The sequence below is a fragment of the Sarcophilus harrisii genome, chromosome 6 (genome assembly GCF_902635505.1).
Source record: "Sarcophilus harrisii chromosome 6, mSarHar1.11, whole genome shotgun sequence".
Taxonomy (NCBI): Eukaryota; Metazoa; Chordata; class Mammalia; order Dasyuromorphia; family Dasyuridae; genus Sarcophilus; species Sarcophilus harrisii.
The window spans coordinates 224,025,045-224,048,978 of NC_045431.1; positions in this window are offsets into that span (position 1 = coordinate 224,025,045).

Sequence of the window (23,934 nt, forward strand, 5' to 3'; positions counted from 1 at the left end):
AGATTCCCTGAAAACAAGTTTTTCCTTGCATTTCTCTTGGTATAAAGAAGTCATCTCTAGCCTTTTTGATGTTATCTAGTTGCCTCCATAGTTATGTTAGTGTGTGTGTTGGGGAAGGTTTAGTTATTTCTGTATCTATATGTTGTTTCTGATTGAACACCAACAGAAATTCTGGGCTAACATCAGAAAGAGAAAACTAAAGATCAGAGTCATATATTAAGATCTACAACAATGTGTTTGTTTGAATTGATCTCTCAGGTCTTCATTAGAAGCATTACTATCAGACTGGGAAAGGAAAATGTTTCAATTTCTCAAATACAAGTCAGTTTCATAGATCAATCTTGTTCTTCAGGTAGCAGGGATCCAGCAATATCCTTTACTTTTTCGGTCATATGGATACCAGGGAGAAAGCCCTGGTATCTTAATTGCCTTTATCCATCTAATCAAAAAAAGAGAGGAGATCAATGAGTAAATCAAAAGTTGTTTTTATGTAAGTTTGGCTTTGTTTTTAGTTAATATGTAACATTATAAACATCAAAAATAGCATTTTCTGCCCTTGCCAACATATACCATTGTTCTGATGACTGTTTAATGCCATACTTGTACTATAGGAAAATGTCTAATATTTGCTTTTAGCGTGGAGACTCCTGGTGAGAGCGCCTTGCTGTTCCATATATTACCACTGACTGAGAATTAAATTTTACTATCATTATCATAATTCAGTATTTCAGAGGCTCTTCAGTTTAAACAGGCTTTGATCTCAGCTCATACTACTTAGTCATGGGGCCTAGGAAGGCTCAATAAATATGATTTCATTCTGAGAAACAGAAGGCCACTATTATTGACTTTGTCATGCATAGAAATGGCCTGAAATTTTATCCATCATAAAAAAGACCAATATTAGAGATGAAATGAAGTGAAAAAATATTTAATTCTATGGCCCTTTCATTAACACAAGAATCACTTCATGTTTCTCCCAATTTCAGGAATGTGTTGAAATTCAGATAGTTCCTGTAGTTTGTTTTTCAAGAGCTATATTGTTGTTTGTGTTTGATTAATGGCACTTTGAATAAGCAGTTCATCTATAAAAGGTCTGAGGTTTTGAGTGGTCTGCAAGAAAATTAAATAATCAAATTACATAATTCAACAATAGAATTGGCAAGCTAATGCAGTGATGGACTACATTAAAAGGGGCATATGTTGTAGGAATAAGGATGTTGAGTATGCTCTTAAACTTTTTCCTAGTTATACATCTGAAATATTACTTTTCACTTTGGGTACCACATTTTAGTAAGGATATTGATAAGATGGGGACAATTTGAAGAATAAAGATAATAATATATTTATGCTCCATGTCATCTAAAGATAGTTCAGGAACTTGGGATGCTTAGTTTGGAGATCAGAAGACTTTCAACTATCATGAGAGTTGGATTTTATTTGCTTTTTAATCAGAAAGAGCAGAAATAGGATCAATATATGTAAGTTTCAAAGAAAAAGTTTTTGACTGGAAGTAAGTATTAAGATAAAAGTAGACCTATGATTTCATTTTTATAGGGAACTTCTGTTGAGAAAACTACAACTACAAGGTTGACATTTTCTCTGCAACAAAAAAACCTCAAAGAGTTTCCTATGGTGATGAGACATTACAAAAGTTGGCCAAGATCACAGCCTCTACACACTAGAGTCATGACTTATACAAATGCTATCTACTAAGCAAAACTATCTCCCAAACAAAACAAATAAATAAATAAATAGAATGAGCATTTGTTTAAAAAAAATAAAATAAAAGACATATTTCTAAACAAAACAAAAACTTCACAAAAATCTTTCCTAACAACTAAAATTATTGAAAAATAGAATAGGCTTCCTGGAGGACTAGCAGGTTTTCCTTCATTGGAGGTTTTGAAATAACATCAGGATGACTACTTGAATATAATGTTGGATGAATTCTTTTTTAGGTGTGGGCTCTGATATCCATTTCCACCTTCACATTCTCTGACTGCTACAAATGCCTTTTGTTTTGTAGTCAATAAAAGAACTATAGATAGGAGTCTTTTGTTCAAAGGTCCAAGTCAATATGACCTCTTCAAGATATCTACATTACTCTGACAATAGCTATGCTTGAATACCTAAAAGAAGGAAGCTTTCAACTCTCCACATCTGCTCCCTGTTTGCCTTCTTATCACATCTACTGAATTTCCTGAAAAAAAAAAAAAAAAAAAAAAAGATTCCATTGTAGTTAACACAGCCAAGTCAATGCATTGCTACAGCAGCTATATAGTACCTCAGTACTATATAGTCCACAACGTCCACAACATTGCTAGCTAAGATTCAAATGAACAATTTTTATTACTGATAAGAAGAAAAGCTATTCAAGGAGAGATGCACACAAACACACACTTAACAAAACAGAACTTTTTTATATGTTTGCTTGAGTTTTCCATATTGTCAATAGCCAGTAATCATTACTTCACCATTTCTAAAATCTCAGATAATTATATGCATGAAAGGTACACTTCAGTTCCAAGTTATGGTGATTCTCTTGAACTTTGGACAATAATTAGCTCATTAATGAAGTTGTGGTTCCTTTTAGCATAGAACAATAATAATTCTACCAAGCACTCATAAGTTGTTAGATGTTTAAGAATGCTGGACTTTGATTCAAAAAGAAGCAAAATCATATCCAGCCTCTCATATTTACTGACTTTGTGACCTTGGTATATCTCAAACTGTCTGAAATTCAATTTCATCTGATTTGTAAAATAATAAGTTAGATAATCATTTAGTGTATAATGACTGAACAAATGATGTAATGGAAAATTTATGTCATAACAAATGATAAAAGAATAGTTAAGGAAAAAAAAATAAATCTAGGAACCTACGTTCCTAAGCTTCTATGAATGGATATAAATTGCAAGGGGCACTCTTTTTATCTAATGGCAATAGTATAAAAACAAAGAATTTTTTTGTTCGCATCAATACAATATTCACCTAATGTTCCAGAAGACTATTGAAGAAGAAGCAGGCTGTCCACATTCTTACAAAGTGTGATTGAATTGAGGATACACATACACAAACACACACACACACACACACACACATACAAAATATAATTTTAATTAAAGAAATAATTTAATTAGAATGGACTAGAGCTCAATAGCTTCGAAAATATCTGTTATTTGTGACCCTATGATCCTACATCTTCTTACCCCACACTTTTCCCTCCCTTAATGTTTCAATGCCCCCCTCATACCTATTTGCACAAAATAATCTCTATTGAAATCAATTTGTTAACAAATGGACCTGAGGGACTTCAATAAATACTTTTTTTTTTTTTTTTTTATGTGAGTTCTGTCTTCCCCATTGCACATTTAAAATTAACCACACCTTCTCACTCTATGAAATTCTAGGCAGTTAGGCACTCAATCAGTCATGAAGTAAACACATATTTATTAAAGTACTAACTTGTCTACATCCTTCAATGTGTCTAGGACATTCTCTGTGGGTTATCTGGGTAAGAACAAATGATTATTCCTCTTAAAATATCACAGAAAAATGTTTTAAAAACTGGAATTATAAGCCAATAGACAAATAACAAGAGTATATATTTTATCTCAATAAGGACTATAACTTCAAATATTAGAGTTGCCCAAAAATAGAACAGATCAAATTATAAAGCAGTAAAGACCTCAAACCTTGGTGTTCAAGTAGAGGTTGAATGACAATATCACAAGAAAGTTATATAGGAGATTCCTATGTCTGAAAGTATGTAGACTGAATGACCTGTAAGTCTTTCTGAGATGGTATCTCTGAATCTGTCTCAGACTCTGACTCATGTGTCGTTATACCGTTGACCTGAGTTTAATTATAATAATTGGCCATGAAATCTAAAACTATTAGACTAAGTCTTTCCAATAAAGTAATTCATTGAGAAGACATTGATCCACAGGTTTTAAACTTTTGCTTGTGGTTATAGACCCCTTTGGCATGGTTTGGCAAAATTTATGGACCTCTTCTTTGAAGACATAAAATGAAATATAAAGAATTACAAAAGAAAGTGATTATGTTAAAGTATAGTTATAAAAATTAAAACAAGGTTATAGATGACAAGTTGAGTACCCGTTGAAATCCTAATGTCTGAATATGACCTGGAAACTATTATACATTACAGATTAGCATTTATTAATAGGTGGCATAGATTCATTTCTCAGGTCAGCTGTCACCTTTTAGAGCATTCAGATATTAAGGAACAAGTATTGTGCTATATTTGTTAAAGAAGAAGTTGTTCAATTATAGACATTTAGTCTTTGAAAACCTTAATAGGTTGGAACACACTATGAAAAAGGTTCCATAAAAATTTGCATTTCAAACAATTAAAGGAATGACAGAGGGACATTTATTTATTTAACTAGTTCTTTCATTTCCACAAAGGCTGTGACTTTAGAATTGTTCATTGTTCTCATATTTTTCTACTATCTGTTCTTCTCTGTCTGGTGGGGTAGGATTCAGATTTGAGGGATCTGAATGGTATTTCTGATGCATAGTAGCATATACTGACATCAATCCATACTTTCCAGTTACACATGCCATTTTGTGAGATGTTTGAACAGACAGAGGTTAGAGCAAAGTTTCTGATACTTAATAGCAAGTCACTGAAATCTCTCTGAGCCTCAGAAGAAAATGGGGATAATATTGCACATATCTCTTTCCCCATAGAGTGGTTGTGAAGATCAACATATAAAGTGCTCTACAAACCTTAAAGTGCAATGAGTGTTAATTTTTTTTTTTTAATTTAAAACACATTCTCTGCATGTGCACATTGGACATGTGTGTTTTTGAGGTGACAGTGAGGTAAACCTTCTCCAGTGTAGCATTGAATAACAAAGCATAAACAGCTAAGTGCCTTTCAATAAGCAAAATTAATCATGGAATCCAGACTCTCTCTAATGTAATAGAGTGCCAGACTTGAAGTTGAGAAGAATCATCTTCCTAAATTCAATCTGATCTCAGACACGTATTAGTTATGTGAACCTAAGTCACATAATCATATTTACCTCAGTTTCCTCATTTGTAAAATGAGCTTGAGAAGGAAATGGCAAACCACTCCAGTATCTTTTCCAAGAAAATCATAACTGAGCCATGAGGAGTTGGACATGACTTTAAAGACTGAAACAACAAGAACATCTTTACTTCTTTCTCCTTGGCTTCAATAGGTACTGTTTTGTTTTGTTTTTTTCTTACTAAGCTACTTTATCCCCTCCATGTCAGATCAAAATCTCCTTGTGTATGGCCCTTTAAATCCTGCTAAGGCATTATTCTTTCCTTCATTCTTCCCAGCATCTTTTTAGCCAGTTTTGCTTTGAACCCCTTTGGCCTTCCGAGAAATTTTTTTTCTACCTGCTTCTTCTCAAGATTAAGGCTTTTCTAATGGGCATGACAGTTCTTTGGCTTGTATTCTTTTTGACTGTGTCCTTGAGTACCTCTAACTTGAATGAAATCATCATTTTTGTTGCCTCCCTACATTCTCTAAACAATTTCCTTTTTTCTCCATCCCTGACTCTTTTATCAATCACCTGATCATAGTCATGCCCTGTATTGTTCTGTCAATTATTCAGAAAATTAGCACTTATGAAATCCATGTTTATATTTGATAACTTTTGTATCTATAAGACAACATACATCAGAATTCAACATGTCCTATGTAAAAGTCCTTGACAAAAGATAATAAAGATAAAATCTTGTCATCTTGCAGTTTTTGGTGCTACACAATCCTTATTGTTTATTTTTAAAGGATCACATTTTTATTTTTATATTTTATTTTATTTTATAAATTGTATGTCATGATCCCTATACCCGGAGAAGGAAGATGAGGTCTTGGGGCTCAGGTTTCAGGAAATCACATGATCCCTATTCCTAGTCTGGAACCTTGGGTTGCAGAGAGTCCCATGGTCTCTAAAGGTGAAACCCTCAAGAAGTCATGCCCACCAGAGAGTGACATGGCACACAGGAAGCAAACTTCCTTTTTGTCTATTCAATGAAAAGGCTTGGGTCTTTTTCCTATTTAATCCAATCTTCTACTTTCTGCTAGTCAGATGGCTGGAGTTGTGATGGCTCCTCAGTATGTCTGAACCTCTCTCTGCAAGGATTAAATAAATTCTTTCTCTTTATACCTGCAAAATAAATAAATGAATGAATGAATGAATGAATGATATATCAAATTTTAATATTTGGAGATTTTTTTTAATTTTTAAGGAAATGACAAGATAACCCCAGATTTTCATACAATATTGCTGTTATTGTGTGAAATTATCCACAGTTCTGTACAGAAAATTTTGCAACAGTTCATAGATGTCTTCCTAGAATTAAGAGCTTAACCTAAATTATACCATTGCATAAAATAATTTAGTTATTTCAATAATTCTTAAATTATCTCTTTTGCAGGGGATATGGAAAAATAGGAAAAATAATACACTGTAAAGTTGAGAACTGATCTACCAGTTCTGGAAAGCAGATGAAACTCTGCCCTGCCCAAAGGACTACATAATTGCATACCCTTTGGCCTAGTAATAATACTTAGTACCTCTATATCACAAAGAGATTTAAAAAATAAAATAATGTAAGTATATGAAAAGTTATGTTGGCAAATAAATGGAAATTGAGGGGTTACCCATCAATAAGGGAATAGCTGAATAAGTTGTTGTATAAAATTATGATAGAATATCCTTCTATTTAAAAATAATAGGATTCATACAGAAAAACCTGGGAAAACTTAAAACTGAAACAAAATGAGATGAAAAGAATAAAGAAAACATTGCACATAGTAATAGCAATATGTTATCATGACCCACTGTGAATGACTTAGTAGTTCTCAGCAATACAATGATTCCAAACAATCCTGAATGACTTATGAAGAAAAATGCTATCTACCTCCAAGGAGGGTAAGGGAATATAATAGAGTCTGGATATTGAAGACATTTTTTAACTTTCTTGATCATTGTTTTTGTCTGAATTTTCTTTTGCAACATTGGTCATATGGAAATATTTTGCATGGCTTTATATGTATAATCCATTTCAAATTCTTTGCCTTCTCAAAGAAGAAAGATAACAGGGAGGAAAGGAGAAAATTTGGAAGTCAAAATTTTTAAAAAATGAATCTTAAAAAATTTCATTTAAATGTAATTGAGCAATAAAAAATTACAGTCCAAAGTTATCCTTCTTTGATATATTTTAAAGTCAGTTGTTTTGCTAATGAACTTTCTTCTTTTGTTCTACTTCTTTTCTTCTTCATTGTGTGTGGATGTGTGTGTGTGCACGTGTATCTGTGTTTCTATGTCTGTCATATGGATTGAATGAGAAATAGTAAGATGGCCATAAAACAATAAGGGGAGAAATTCAAAATTTGGAAAAAAAAAAGAAAGATGTAGAAACTATCTAAAATTACAATTATTTTTATCATTCTTTGATGATTCCATTTCTAAACCTTTGCTATTCCATTTTGGCTCAGATCTTCTTGTTAACCAAGTAGTGGAAATGAGTAAATAAAAGATGAGTGAACATTTTCACACTACCCACATCCTCACCTCATTTTAAAATTATATTTTGAATACATGATTAGTAGAACACATTCTACTAAGATGTCTTTAAATTATCAAAACATAAATATCGGATCTAGTTGATAATATTATGAAGGAAAAATTTCCTGGCCCATTTTAATAATTTCTGGCCACCTTTAAATATTTATAAGCAATCCAGGTTGAGCTCAAGGTAGACAATTTTTTAATCTGAAATTGAATTTCATAAATTAAGGAAAAAATAAATTTTGAGGTGAGTATGTAGAACAATACAATGGATTTTTTTCTGGTGAAATAGCCTTTTTCTAATACCATTACTCAATTCCATTCACTCATATCTATACAAAGAAATAAGACAAATCATAAATTCATAAGGATACTTCCATGTGCCTCCCCCCCTCCCCCCAATAGAGTCCTTTGGGTACTGATAACTGAAATAGGACTCATCTAATCATCCTAGCATCATACCTGTCTGGCTTTAATTCCCTTCAAATGAAAACAAATTCCTTGATTTTAACAGATTTCATAAAAAGTACTTTTGAATTGTTTTAGGTACTAACCCTATTGTAGTTTTTAACTTCATCCTATGTAATACCAAGGTATTTTCATTATTGATGCTTTGGAATCAAAAATGGTCATTGACTCCCTTTTTAAATTTAATTTAAAAGGATGAGAATTTATTTTATTCTTTTTTGTTTTCAGGTTGCATTTCTCTTTATGGTTCATTCATACATCTGAAAGTCTTTGTGCATATTATTTTTAAAATGGGGTCAACAAATCTTGGATTATTGGGAATGGAGGAAAGTGGGTCGTACTATTCCCTTGATACATTACTCTCTAATTTCTTTTGCTGCTTCTTCCCAGGTTGTTAAATTCCTAAAAGTTAGGGACTAAACTAATTATTTATTTTGAGTATGCATGATGGTGATATGGACAAAAAAAATAAAAAATAAAAAAACAATCTCCTATCTCTGTGAAGTTCTGGCACATCTTAAGCAGAAAGATGAAATGATCATTCTTTTCCTATCAAACTAAAGTCATCAGTGCAGGATTTGAGATAAACAATTTTTATAAATATTTGAGTCATACAACAGACAAAAACCAAAATGTTCCATAAGCTGTATGATTCAATAAATTTCATGACTAACAGTCTTGTTTAACCTTCCATGGTAAAAAGTAGCAAAAAGAATAGAGAGAAATTCAACTTCAGCTTGAGAATTTGAAAGCAGAGTAAGAAAAAGGATGAGGGGAATTAGAAGAGTAAGTGGAGAGTATATGATTGAAATGAAAGTAATAATTTTTTTTTTAGTTATCTGTTTCATGATCTTGATTGTTTTTCCCATCTTAAGTTGTTTCTTATTAGTTATAGTAAGAGGGTTAAGTGATTTCTGAAAGTTTGTTAAAAGCAATTGTTCAGTAATAACTACTGTTAACCATACCAACCAAATTTATAATACCTAATGACTTTAATTTTTCCATAGTTTAAAGCTCTGCTCCAAAAAATTATTTCCCTTCTTCCTTCTCAGAAACTATGGAGCTGAATGGTTGAGGTACTACAGCTGAGTGACTCCCAAATTACACCAAAGGCATGTAACTAAAGAAGTCTTAAATTGAGAAGCAAGTGAGGATCAAGAAGACCTGGATTCAAATCATGCCTCAAATTTTTACTACCTTTGAGATCTCAAACAATCTTTTTACTTTCTGTGGACTTCAGTTTCCTTTTAGGAAAAATGAGTGGGTTGGAATAGAAGACATCTGAAGTTCTTTTCATTCCTAAATCTATAATTCTAAGTATATGTATTATGCTATGCTCTAGTGATATAAAGACAGAATAAAAATAACTTTAATTTGATGGTGGCTAGAGATAATACACATATAGGTAATTACTTGATATGTTGAGGTAAGAGAACATACTGACATTGAAGCACATAAAAAAAAAATGCTTCTTTTAATGCCATTTACTTAAGTGGTTCTTTACAAATTGAAAAGCATCATATACATTATCTCATTTAGACCTTACTCCATCCCTGCTGGTAAGTTCTTCAGTTATTTTGTTATCATTTTACAAGCAAAGAAATAGAATTCAAAAGGGTTAAAGAAATCAAACTAGGATCCTAATTTTAGAAGAAAGATTTGATCCTAGGTTTCTTTATTTGTAAAAAATATTTTATTTATATTATTATTTGAGTTCAAATCTGGCACACCAACAACTGCCCATGACCATTCTCTAGAAGATGAACCTTCTATAAAGTCATTTAGCAGATAATCAATTTGTCTGTGTGTGTATGTCTGTGTGTGTGTGTAAAATTTCCAGTAAAACATAAAATTCATGAGAAAAGGGATTGTTTCATTTTTGTCTTTATTTCCTGTTCTTAACAGTATTTCTGACTGTTAGAGATGCTTAATAAATGCATGTGAAATTGAACTGACTTCTTGAAAGGAGTTTTGATTATATTTGTAACTCAAACTAAGTCTTCAAAATATAGGATAGAATATGGCATTCTCAGAGAAATATATGGTTTTTAGACTTGTATATGAGTAAGTAAATTAGCAACATATTTACTACACAGTCCAATGACACTACAATTAATACCTTGGTAACTCAGGAATTTGTTAAACTCCCCTTCAACAGCAAGAAACTTTTCCTAGTGTTCCTGCCCATTTTTTCTGCTTTTTCTAATAATAATAAAAATAATGATCATAATTAGTAACAGTCACAACAATGAATTTTCACTTGGGGCATCAACAACTCAAAGGTCAATAAATGCATCCTAATAAAAAAAAAAAAAAACAACTACTTAACCCTTGATGGGAAATTTGTTTAGCAAAGCTAATAAAAAGTAGAAAAAAAATCATTTGATAGCCAGACAAATGAAATGAAGTACAATTAAAAATTAAATAGACAAAGAAAGTGAGCAAAAGCATTAAGATGTGAGAGTGAGATGAAAAATGAGAGTATAAAAAACCATTGCAACTGCATTCAAGTGTGGGCTCTTTTATACCTGGGTATGTAAGCTCAGGTAAATTGGTTTATTGGGCTAGGCAACTCCCAAGACTAAACTTTACAAAGGAGATTTAGAACTATATTCCTTCCAGAGGAATTTCTTGCAGGGAATACAGAAAGAAAACAAACAAAAAAGGGAACATCCTTGCCTTCTAGTTCTATGGATCACATAATTTTCCTATCCTTACACTTACTCCCCAAGGAGAAGTGGATCCTTTAATCATAACGTTCAAAGTATTTCAAACTATATCAAAATTCACTTTAGGAGACTTAAAGGATATCTGGTCATGGTTCTTTGAATATGGCTGGAATTAATGTGTTAACACCAAAGACATTCGGATTGCCTATAGACGTATGCTAAAATTAATAAATCAAAATGTTATTTAAAGAGTTGTCTAAAATTTTTACTTAGTCTTGGAGTTTCTCTTTGCATATACAGTTGTTTCTATCTCTTTACTTGCCATTTGTATAACTCTGAATTCTTTTGAAAACAGAAATAGATATCTCTTCTTCAATAAAATGTTTTTGTTTGTTTTTTCTTTTCAATGAAAAGAGCTCTGGATTTGATGTCAAAGGACTTTGGTTCAAATTAATACTCTGTTGACCCTAAGGGAGGCAATTTCAATTCTCTAGGCCTCAGTAATTTGGTCTGCAAAATGGAATTAAGCTAGGTGATCTCCAATGTTCTGTCTAGATCTAAATATAAACTCCCAAGCTTTAGGCTACCACAGTTCTTGTTGTCTCTTTTTCTTTTCCCTTACCAGTAATCTGTCTTTCTATCCTTTAATTAGTCTTTTAAGTACCTTCTCTTTGTCAGGCAAAGTACAAAGTGATGGTAATAAAAAAGCAAAAGTGAAAATGTAATCTGCCCTCAGGGAGTTAAAATTCTACTGGGGAGAAACTATATACACTGAGATAATTCCATGGAAAATACATATCTATAGACAGTGCACTGTAATTTGGTTGGAATAGGGAATTCAAAGGGAGAAAACTTCTACCAGTGTAAAAGTTCACCGTTCAGCAATTTAGACTCTTGGAAAGTTGAGGGGTTCATTATCTTGCTCAGAGTCCCACTGATAAGGGTTGCAGACCAGAGATGAGCCCTGGTCTTCCTGATTTTGAGGTCATCTGTTTGTTTAATAGACCATAGTGGTCTCATTGTAAACTATGTGAAGAGAAGATTTGGAAAGAAGTTTCATATCTACTTCCTAGCCATCATTGTCACCTTTTTCCTAATGAAACTCAAGCTGGGTCATTAAGGCCACCGTGCTCTTTGAGAGTTAAGTTTTCCACAGATTTTGCCCAGGAATAGGGGCCTGCTTCCCTTCCTCCTATATTCAAAGGAAGATGCATCAGCACAAGCCCTTCTTCTCAGCTTCCTTGTGTTTGATTGTGGGTGCATGAGTGTGTATTCATGTTTGCTTTACCTCTAAAGGCTTCTTAAGGACAGGGAGTGGCTTGCTTGCTTATATTCCTGTCTTTAGTGCTTAGCTCCTGGTGCATTGTTGTTCAGTTGTGCAAGACTTTTCATTACTCCATTTTTGGGGAGGGGGGCAAGGGCAAAGATATTGGAGTGGTTTGCCATTTAATACCCCATTTCATTTTACAGATGGAAAACTGAGTCAAATGGGATTAAATGACTTGCCCTGATTTACGTAGATAGTAAAAATCTGAGACTAGATTTAAGTTTAGAAAGATTCCAAGCCTGGCAAACAATCCACAATCTAACTTGCCCTTGGCATATTGTGCATACTTAATAAATGCTCTCTCTGTCTCTCTCTGTGTGTTTCTGTGTGTGTGTCTGTCTTCTTTCATCCTCTTTGTCTGTCTTTCTTTTTCTCTGTCTTTTTCCCTATCTAGCTTAAAAATGAGTAGTCTTCCTGCACTATCTGAAGTCAGTTAAATTACATATGACCTTTCTCTGAAGGTTCTCTCATGTGCTTCAGTTCTATTGCTTCAATTTAATGAGTCCCCAGCCCAGTTTCATTTAAATATTTAATAGATTACCTACTAAAAAGGGATATTTACTTCAATCGTATAACAAGAATAAACATACAAATATTTCCCTGGAGGACATCCTACCACTTTGTACCCTTTCAATCACTTGGGAATGGTGTGGGAGAATAAGTTCACAGCTTAACTCAGTTCATATATAGGACAATTTCACCAAGTTTCAATTATGAAGCCCCATGGGCTCACAACCCAGCACACTAGTTTCTCTGGGCTTCTCTGCTTTGTTGGCAGTAACATATAACCTGAGATACTGGCTATAAGAGACTCTACTCCCTACACTTAAAAGTGAAAAGGTCAAATAAAAGATACTGAAACCTTAAAGCCATTTCTCAGGGACATAGTGCCTATAAGGAGAGAAGAAAGATAATTCTTCTCCACATTCATCTTAGTGTATGTGGTATCCATCCTGTGAGTGAAAAGTACCTTCATTGAGAGAAAAGGAGAAGGGGAGGGAAGAAAGAAAGAGATAGACAGGCAGATTAGATTGATAGAGACAGAGAGAGATTGTCTCTGTCCTTGTCTCTTTGTTTCTGTCTCTGTCTCTCTGTGTCTCTGTGTGTCTGCGTCTGGGTCTATCTGTCATTCTCTGTCTCTGTCTCTGTCTCTCTCCCCTCAGCTATCATCTATCTCTTTATCACTATATATATATGTGTATATATATATATACATACATATATATATATTTATATTTTAATATAAATTATAATATAATTAATTAATATAATATAATTAATATAATATAATATAATTAATATAATTAATATAAATTATATATATATATTTAATATAAATATTTAAGATATATAATCTTTTAAAGTAATATGGGGGGATAACACTAACAACTGGGGGAGGTCAGAAAGACTTCTTAATGCAGATGTTAGTCCTTAGTTTCTTGAAAGAAGATATTAATTCAAAACAGTGGAAGTAAAACCAAATAGATTCCAGGTTAGACTGGAGCCAGCCTATGTAAAGTCAAGGATTTGAAGACAGTATCATTTATTGGCAAATGGCCTATTTTTCTGGAATATAAATCATATGAATGAGATACATATAGGAGGAAAACAAAACAAAATAAACAAAAATAAACAAAAAAATAAACTTTGGTCAGGTTGGCTGCAATACATTTAGGAAGGGTTTTATAAACCAAACAGATAAATTTACATTTCATGAGCTATTGTTGCAGGGGGCCTCAAACTTTTTAAATAGGGGGCCAGTTCACTGACCCTCAGACTGTTGGAGGGCCAGACTACAGTAAAAACAAAAACTTTGTTTTCTGGGCCTTTAAATAAAGAAACTTCATAGCCCTGGGTGAGGGGGATAAATGTCCTCATGTGCTACATCTGGCCTGCGGGCTGTAGTTTGAGGACCCCTGGATTAGAGGATCTTAAATAGGGGTTTGCCATGGTCATTATGGACTTCAGTCACAGGGGTCTGCTAATGATATGGAAATTAAATTATTATAGAACAACTGCATATACCATCACTTCATTCCCCAGTTTCCAGACACTTTTTTTTATTGCTTTGAGCCATAGTGACTTTCTTCCTCTAAGTTTATTTTGTTATTATCCAGTCTTGTCCAATTCTTTGTGACCCTATTCAGGGTTTTCTTGGCAAAGATAGTGGAGTGGTTTGACATTTCTTTCTTGAACTCATTTCCTCTATAAGGTAAATAGCATTAAATGACTTGCGTAGGATGACACAACTAATAAATGTCAAAGAACACATTTGAACTCATGTCATCCTAAGTTTAGATCTGGCACCCTGCCTACTGTGCCACCTACCTGCCCATCTAAATTACTATTGATCTTTTAAAAATTAATTCCAGTCAGGACTTTTTTCCCCTTTCTCCATGTTACTCAGAATAGGCAGACCCTGTTTCTTACATCCCTCCATCCCCACTTCCTCCAATTCTTCTTAATGCTATATACATGTTTTTGCATATTGATTGAAAAATTCTTTTTAATACCAGAAGTTGTTAGCATTTTTTGTGTCTTGAACCCTTTGGCAATCCAGTAAAGTCTATGCACCTCTTATCAGAATGATGTTTTTAAGTGCAACAACAAAAATAAATAATTAAAAGCATAGAATTACAAAGGAAACCATGTATATTGAAATACAGGTATTAAAAAAAAAAAAAAGTTAAAGGATTCAAGATTAAGAACTCCTGCTCTAGGCAATTTTCTAATCATTAACTTTCCCAAGAACACATTATGGCTCAAAGATATTCATTCATAAACTGGGCTAGACTCCACTAGACAATTATCTATTGAAAGTTTTACTGAATAATAACCATATATTGTCTATATATAGTTTCCAAAGCATTATATATATATATATATATATATATATATATATATATATGTATGTGTGTGTGTTTGTGTATAAAGCCTCAAAGAACTCAATAAGATCAATGTCATAGGCCACTGAAAAACTAATGTTTTCACAGGTTAAGAACTTTGGCCTAGAGTTACATAGATAGATAAAAAGGATCAGACACCAGATTTGAACCATTCCTTTCTTACTAGAAATCTAACACCTGAACTATTATGTTATATAACTATCCACTTCCCCTTGCCACCTCTAGACCCACCTACCCCGATCTTTTGAATGTCACATATTAAGGTTGCTTCCCTCAAGGCAAACTTAGAACAATGAAACAGGTTCAATTACAAAAATATGAACAAAAAAAATATTGCTTTTGTTGACTTTAGGTTCTTTCTGTCCATTCCTATTTAGACTGCTGAAGATAAAACTATTAACAATGAAATTTGTCTTTGTATCTTCAAGAGTTTGGTGGTTTTGATCCAGTAGTACTGTGACTAGATCTGGATTCCAAAGAGATCACAATAGAAGTAAAGGGACCACATGTGAAAAAATTTTGTAATAGTTCTTTTGTTATTGGGAAGGAACTGGAAATTGAGTGGATGCCCATCAATTGGGGAATGACTGGATAATTTATGATATAAGAATGTAATGGAATATCATTCTTCTACAAGAAATGATGAACAGACAGATTTCAGAAAAGCCTGGGAAGACTTTCATGAACTGAAGCTGATTAAATTGAGCAGAACTAGGAAAATGTTATACATAGTAACAGCATGATTATATAATGATCAACTATGATAGATTTAGTTCCTCTCAATAATAATGTGAATCTAGGGATTCTTATTAAGTGGAAGGGAAGCGTTTTAATAGTGAATTTAATAGTTCAGTATAACACAAGACAACTACCTCTCTAATATAAGCTTCCCAGGAAAAAGGCTAACTTTTTTCAAAACTTTTGCAAATGTTCCTTTTTATTTAAAGGCAAAGGGGATACATGATTCGTTTTGTAATTCCATTTCTGATTTCTGACTGTGCTGACAAAAAAGATTCAAGAGACAGTTTGGGAGTTATTTAATCATTTTATAAATAAGCCCAGCACATTTATCAATAAAAGGATGGTCTATTTAGGACTGTCTTTTTTAGACCAAAGATAATCATGGTAATTGCTCACAGTTTATATATCCTTCAAAGAGTAGAATTTAAGGAGTGGGAATCAACCTTGATTTGGTTAATAATTAATGAGATAATAAATATAATGAGGGGTTGAGACTGACATCTCTAAATCCAGATCACTTCCAATCTTGGTAAATTTAGACAAAAAAGCCATTCTTCACACAATTTAGAAAAAAATAAAAAAATAAAAGGTTTTACCTCCATCCTAGTTTGATGATATGGAAGTCACCTTAGACTAGAGATTCCTTGTAAGATTGACAGAATTAACAGAAAAAGTAACTCAACTTTCAGTCTTAAAGTCTTGAAAACAGAAAAGGGGAAACTCTAACTCTCCCCAAATCATCAGTTTTTAGTAATAATTTCTCTCATTACCCCATTTGAATGTATTGGGAGGTAAAACCTTAATGAACCACTAACTGATATGACAAAAAATTCATCAAGAGTTCCTAAGTATGGAATTTATGAAGGAAAACATTGTAAGGATAAATGGAAAAGGATAAATGGAAACAATCCTTTTTGATAAATAGACCTTACATATAAGATGTACAGAGGGAAAGTTAACAAAATATAAGCTCAGAAATCTCTTTTTATATAGCTTTTTAGTTCTCTGGTCATCATCTGATGCAACTTTCTCATCTAGGTGTTGTCTAAAAGACTGCCTTCTTAGACTTGGGCCACTTTTAGAGATTCTTTTCTCTGCTAAACCAATCTTCTATGAAATCTTTCTTAAGAAAAATTAAGTTTAATTTACCAATAGTCAGCTCAGATGATGAAAGTTAGTTTATATTTTATATTTCTGTTACTAGAAAATCAAATTTGGAACATTTTTAGACCAGGGAATTTAAAATTTTATGTTGATTAGTTATCATGTTGAAATACATACATATGCATGCATAATGCACACATACACACACATACATATTTGTGTGTATCCATTAATCTATATCTATAGATCTGTTTTTTATTGTCTATATAGAGAAAAGCAGTAAATTATTCAGCTCACAGGCCCATTCTATGGCATTAATTTGGAACTGTCTATGATACTGAGAATATCTGTTAAAATGCAGTAAGATGTAGCAGTACAAACTGTCTCTAAAGTCAGAAGTGTTAAATTCAAATAATACCTTTGATGCTTTCTTTGATGCCCTTGGTTAACTTCCTTATTTTTCTGAAGATTCTATTTCCTCACTTGTAAAAATGATTATGGCAGAATTATATAACTTTTTTAAAGTACCATCCAAATATAGATCAATTAACCTATGTTTTTCCTATGGTTGCTGGGAGATAAATAGCCATCATTAGTACCATTTTACAGTACTAAAAAGAGGCAGAGTCCGTGTTTTCTAACTAAAGGTGAATATAACACAAGGCAACTACCTTATATTATAAGATATAACGAATTGGTCAGTATTCATTTAGCATCTTGTACTTCCTTTGCAAATAAAGTATGAAAGTGGGTGGGGTGGCACTTCAATCCATGTAACTATTCACTTTAAGGAGTTTTATGGCTGTTTATTATTTGAATTTAGTATTTCATGACTTTAAAATGTGAACAAGTATTGAAAAAAAGTTTTTTTTCTTTTGTTTTTTTAATAATTTAATTGGTATAAAGAATTCTGTGCAAACTTCTAATTTTAATGATGAAAGATAATTCCTGCTCTGGAAATTATAGTTCAAACAAAATAGAGTTTTGGAAATTTAAAAACAGAAGTTCAAAATACTCCTTATTACTTCAGAGTTTCCAAGTTACTCAGAATGTCAGTGACTTTTTTAGTCTCATATGACTAATATATGTTTGAACCATCCTTGCCTACTCTCAGGATACCTTTATATCCTTTTTTTTTTTTTTTTAATTTAATAGCCTTTTATTTACAGGTTATATGCATGGGTAACTTTACAGCATTAACAATTGCCAAACCTCTTGTTCCAATTTTTCACCTCTTACCTCCCACCCCCTCCCCCAAATGGCAGGATGACCAGTAGATGTTAAATATATTTAAATATAAATTAGATACACAATAAGTATACATGACCAAACCGTTATTTTGCTGTAGAAAAAGAATCAGACTCTGAAATATTGTACAATTAGCTTGTGAAGGAAATCAAAAATGCAGGTGGGCATAAATGATAGGGATTGGGAATTCAATGTAATGGTTTTTAGTCATCACCCAGAGTTCTTTTTCTGGGCATAGCTGGTTCAGTTCATTACTGCTCCATTGGAAATGATTTGGTTGATCTCGTTGCTGAGGATGGCCAGGTCCATCAGAACTGGTCATCATATAGTATTGTTGTTGAATTGTATAATGATTTCCTGGTCCTGCTCATTTCACTCAGCATCAGTTCGTGTAAGTCTCTCCAGGCCTTTCTGAAATTATCCTGTTGGTCATTTCTTACAGAACAATAATATTCCATAATATTCATATACTACAATTTATTCAGCCATTCTCCAACTGATGGGCATCCATTCAGTTTCATACCTTTATATCCTACATGCATCTCTACTTTTCCCTGAAATAATTTTTGTGGGTTCTTTAATTGGATCCTTATAAAATCATTATAAAAATTACAAATTCCCTCAAATGATGTAGCATTCTATTCTATTTTTGTACAGCCTTATTCACTGACCCTGCTAATTATCTAACTTTCTGTATTTCTTCCAGATATAGGTATTGATGATAGTTTGATAGATTTCACCTCCAAGAAAAGATTATAGCCTCATAGACAGAAAATAAAGTATTCTTCATCTATTCAGTCTTTCTTTTATGGGTGCTTACTTCAAATTCTTTGATGTGAATATGAATCTAATATAGGGATCTTTACAATTTTCTAGAAATTGGTAAAGTGAGCATAATTTCTTCTTCCAACATGATCTCAGTGCCATCTTCATTTATAGAGTATAAGTTTCTAATTTGACAGATATTCTAGACTTCTTCCATGACAGTTGCTGAAAAACTTGGTGAACATTCATCTGCCTCATTTGTGCTTTTCATAATGTGAATAATCAGAGGAACTAAAATTGTTCATTTTTATATCTTAAAAATATTTTCACATATGTGTACCAAATACCTTGTTTGATTGAAAAAATGAAGTTGAGGATTATTCAAATGGTGACCAACTTATTTAAACAGGAGACGTTATATAAAAGATTTTGACACTGAGTTTTATATCTGGGAGGAGTAAATTGGTTGCAAAGAAAGAGTATTTCAGTGAAAAGTCCTTGTGTTCCACATTCACACAATACACAGGTAATGATCAGATGAGTAATGTACTCCTTATGTTGAGTTTGTGGGAGAAATATATTGAGTCTTACAGGATAAGGAACAAGAGAGGGTTGAAAGGTTAAATGAAGAGAATACCTAAATTGATAAGATTATAGGTCCTTTGGAATAGTGGCTTATTTCTTTTACATGAGTAATTAGTCTCTTTGGATACAGTCATCTTTGATTGATCCAGGGGAATTATATTTTGTGTGGTTCCTGGGAAAGATTTGCTACTGAAAAAAAAAAAAAGTTCATTAGGATTATTATCCTCATTTCCATTAATTGCTATTGAAAAATTATTTAGAGGTAACAAATAATTCAAGACAACCATTGACCAAACTATTACTAAAATGATAGAATATTGATACCCTTAAAGGATATATCTGGACATGAAGCACAGGATAGGGGAAAAGGATGGGATATAGAAGATGGGTCATATAAAAACAATTCCTGGATTACAGTGATGGATAATTTTGCATGAATCTTATAACATACTTGTTGAGTAGTTTTCCAGCCTTTGCTTAAAGACTACTAGTGGCAGGCATCCCAAAACATTCTAATATAACTCCTTTCATATTATTACAATTGATGTAGATGTTTTGGGGGAGTGGTGAAATGGGTTGTTTTGTTTTACCTTTTTCAGTTAAGAATTTCCAAGAAAGTAGCAAATTGTTAGATATTCTAATCATCTATGGATTTGAAAAAGAGCTTTTACTTTGAAAAACAGACCATTAACATCTTTGGATAGTTCACCAATCACTCTATTTATTTTTCATTTCTGTCTGTTTTGTTGCATATCCTATGCATACTCCTAAATTACAACCCTAATGTGGTTCTAAAGAATTGATTCAGGAAGGCCTGATTTAGATTTGATTTAGATTTAGAAAGGATTTGAGTAGACACATTTCAATTCACTTCTGAACAAGAATCCCTTCTGTAGTAAAAGAACTAATCAATGATTACTGCCTCTTAAGGAATTTTAATGAAAGAGAACTTAATTCTTAGAGGGGATGACCAACCCAATTTTTGAACAATTCTATCACTGGATGCTTTTTCCTTCTGTCTAGCCTAAAGTTGTCTTCCCCCCCCCCCCCCTGGCCCCCATCTATGACTAATAGATGCTAATTTTATCATTTGTGGTCTATCTGGACAAGTTGAATGCTTCTTCAACAAAACAGCTGTTCAAATATTTATATGCAGGTATCATATCCCAATGAATTCTTATGTCCATTAAGAAGTCCAAGATCTATCTAATTCATAGAGGATGATGTCATAATAATTTATTATGGTCACCCTCCTCTAAAGACTCTTTAGATTGTTCATACCCTTCCTAAAATGTGTAATTCACAACTGAATTCAATAATTAGATTGCTTTAATCTAATAAGGCAAAATATAGATAGACCATGAAATCTAAAACAATATTTTAAAAATTGATCTCATAACCATTTTTAAAGAATCTTGATTAATATATTTTCCTTCTAAATTCTGAACACCATGCCATTCTTAATGGAATGTAAGTTTTTATGTGCTTTTTAATTTTTTTTTTTATTACTAAACAGTGTTAAAGCTAGATTCTAATTAGTATGAATAATGAATCCTGTGAAGTGGTTGCTATGAGACTTTGACTACTGCTGGGCCCTACTTGACAGAAGTGACTCCATGTTTGACCACTGATTGAATCATCAAACAGATCAAGAAGCTTCTATGTGCCCCCAAACTGACTTGATCATCTATGTTTAGTGTTAAAAAACATTAAAAAGGAAAAGTTAGCAAATGAACAGTGTGATAAATTTCATTTAATATAATAGTTAATAATGAATATTTATTATGTATCAAGTTAAATGCTAAGGGATTTAAAATGATCACTTCATATGATCATCATTTCAATCCTGGGAGATAGGTACTATTAACATTCTCATTATATTTTATATGTTATACTATATATAATATATTAATATTCTTATTTTACAGTTGAGGAAACTAAGGCAAGCAGCCATTGAAGGAGACTGTCCAGAGTTACCCAGCTATTTAATGGCTGAGATGAGATTTGAACCCTGACATATTATAAAAATATGAGTACTATCTAGCTGTCTCCCTAATTTAATTCAGATAAAATAAAAAAAGAAAAAAAAAACTTTCCTCATCAGTGTCCTTGTGGTTGATAAGGCAATACAGAACACCTATTACTTGCTTGCTGCTAAATTACCCTCCCTTCTTAGACCCTTTCAATCTTCCTAGGAACAATAATCAGATATAAAGGAAGAGACTCAGGAGATCTGGGCTCTCTACTGGGGAAAACCAACAAATTTAAATTGTTTTATGTTCAAGTTATTCTCAATATCAACTTATGAGTCTAAAGGATAAATGAACCAAACACATTCATGTGTCTGTGAAAATAAACTGTCTGATTCATCTTTTGAGTATTTACGTTCTATCTTGTTATGTCCTTACTCACGATTTTCTCAGTTTGCATGTATTTCAATTTGTAATTTTCAAAGTTATAATTATGTAAAATCTAGTAAGGCATTCCAGTTCATTGGAAATATGATGTTTGAATTAAAATAATATGACCATTTTATTGGTTCATTACTCATTCTAATTGAGATCTAGCTATATGTGTGTGGTCATATCCCTCTACTATGGCCATGTGCATACACAAAAACACACATATATATGCACACATATATGTGTATATGCTTATCTGCATATGTTTACATGTGAATGTGCATTAGCACACATAAACATATAACAATGACTATACATATATACCTATGGATATATATGCATGATTATGCATTTGCATCAATAGATAATGATTATTTGTAGCATCATATAGAAATAAAATAAAAACAAAAACAAAAAACAAACCTAAAACTAGACTCTAGTCATTGTGAATAAAATTTCCAGAGAAACAAATTGTCACAAATAATTAGTTATCTTTAATACATATACTAACTGACTTTGTCATGGCTTCAGGCTAGTCAATAGGGCATTTATAGATGAAATGAAAAGCTGCCTAGAGAGTTCATCCTACAGGTAGAAAGTTAATATTTTGTAATTATTTCACACTTTTGTTAAAAATATATATTTTATTATCTCAACATCCATTTACACGGAGAAAATTAAAAGCTTTAGTGAAATATATATAGAGTTTGAAATGGGAAAAGGGAAAACGATTTGTTGTTGCACATATATATGACTAAGACATCCCTGGGCTCCATGGTTATAAGAACAACAACAATAATAATTAATAATAAGAATAATAATCTGAAATTTCTGAATAAAACCAAGGGTCCAAAAGAAACCCAAATATTTTATCATCTACTAAAATTGACCCTACATGTTTCTGCATACAAAGTGAGTTCTACTTGAAAGGAGGAATGTCATTTTTTATTCTCATATATTTTAAAAGACTAAAAAGCACATTTGAATTTTCAGTTGACCCACTGCAGGAAAAATAAAAAGCATTTTACAATTATCCAATGAATTTGTGGGAGGCTAGATAGTCCCCCCCCACACCCTACCCCCGAGAATGTATGAAAATGAGAAGACCTTAGGCTATATTTGTATCGACATAATGTCAGCAAGATAAATTCAGTCAATCTGATCATCTTGGGAATTTCAAGATGAGAAAACTAAGTTCCAAGTAAAAGTGGAATTATTGAGAACAAAATATAATTTGAGATTGTTTTTCCATAGTGCAATGATGCTATATCATTTTAGTTCATCAGATTTGCACAAAACTATATTAAATTGTGGTTATCCATTTGGGAAATACAACTATTATGGGTTTTTATTATTATTCCACTTCAGATGTTATTAAAAACAAAAATAAAACTTTAAGTATGGTACATTTAACAAGCAATGCTTAAGCACACTTGCTTAGCTATGATATTTCCATATTACTTTTCACAATTATTCCTTTAAAACCAAGTTATAAAAATAAACAATTTGGATTATTTTTTAAAAAGAACAATTATTCAGAAGTCTAAAGAACCTTTGTTCAAACCTTATCTTGTGAAGTGTCATCTTTCTTCTTCTAGTCCTGTGAAAGGTAACAAAAATATATATTTTTCCTACTGTAATAACCTCGTTACCTCTGACTTTAAAAGGAAATCTAATTTTGAAAATATGAATGAGTTTTAAAATAAATTCTCAGAAATATTTTCATATGCACAACCACACACACTATATATATATAAAGAATTGCTAGAGTGAATTTCAGATGTAAGAAGTGATGGATATTGAGCAACACTGGCTATCAGTAATGGAAACCAATGAGAATTGTATGATATTACAGATGGATTTAATGGAATTTGCAAAAAAAATGAAAATTTCCTATAGAAAAAAAGTTTAATCTTGGTTCCACATTTTACTAAAATAAGTCTCTTTTTGTTTATGTCTCTTTTTCTGTGTGTATATCTCTCTGTATTTCTCTTTCTGTTTCTGTGTCTCTGTCTCTCGCTCTCTATCTCTGTCTCTCTTTGTCTCCTTCACATTCCAGGAAAATAAATATTTCAGTTTCCCTTTGCATTCCCATAGAATGACTATCAGAAGTCTAATAGGATCTTCACTGTTCACTTATTC